Genomic DNA, 1060 nt, shown 5'->3' with positions numbered 1-1060 from the left:
CGGCGCTGCCGCGGCGCCCACGCGACCCTTGCTCCCGGCCGGATCCCGAACAGGCCGCCACGAGGCCCTCCCTTCCCGAAGGCTCCTTGAGACCTGTCTGGCTCAGCGCCTTCCCTTCGGACCCCGAGCCCCCGGGGCCTCAGCCCGGCCTGAGCCGAGGGCCGGCACCGCGTGGCCTGGGCGAGCTGCCCCCTCCCTCAGGGCCTGGGCCCTGGCGCCCTTCCCCCGCCAACGCCGCCCCTTCCCTCAGAGGAAAGCGGCCGCCCCGCCCAGCACCAGTGAGGGCACTGGCTCCTTTGCTGCCTCCTCTCGAGGCAGGCAGGACCCGCACCATCTGGATGCCTTGGCCGAAAAGGCACGTGCAGCAGTATGATATAGTTAATAAGATGGCGTGCAAAGGTGTGCAGTAAGATGCATGCAAAAATACTGGAGAAGGCCGGCGCGCTGGCGCACGCCTGTAATCCCATGACTTTGGGAGGCCGAGGCCGGCGGATCACTTGAGGCCAGGAGTTAGAGACCAGCCTGGCCAACGTGGCGAAACGCCGACTCTACTAAAAATACAAAAAAAAAAAATTAGCCAAGCGTGGTGGCGCACGCCTGTAGTCCCAGCTACTCCAGAGGCTGAGCCCGGGAGGCGGAGGTTGTAGTGAGCTGAGATCGCGTCTGCACTCCAGCCTGGGCGACAGAGCAAGACTCTGCCTCCAAAAAAAAAGAAAATTTTAAGAAAAAAAGATATACTGGAGAAACATAATTAAAATATGTTTCGGACTCGGCGCAGTGGCTCACGCCTGTAATCCCAACACTTTGGGAGGCCGAGGCGGGCGGATCGCTTGAGGGCAGGAATTTGAGACTAGCCTGGCCAACGTGGCGAAATCATGTCTCTACTGAAAATACAAAAATTACCCGGGCGTGGTGGCGGGCGCCTGTACTCCCAGCTACTGGGAGACTGAGGCAGGAAAATTACTTGAACTTGGGAGGGGGAGGTTGCAGTGAGAAGAGATCACGTAACTGCACTGCAGCTTGGGTGACAAGAGCAAGACTCCGTCTCTAAATAATAATA

Source organism: Pongo abelii, chromosome 11, assembly GCF_028885655.2.
Source record: "Pongo abelii isolate AG06213 chromosome 11, NHGRI_mPonAbe1-v2.0_pri, whole genome shotgun sequence".
Taxonomy (NCBI): domain Eukaryota; kingdom Metazoa; phylum Chordata; class Mammalia; order Primates; family Hominidae; genus Pongo; species Pongo abelii.
Note: the sequence above shows the minus strand (reverse complement) of the source record.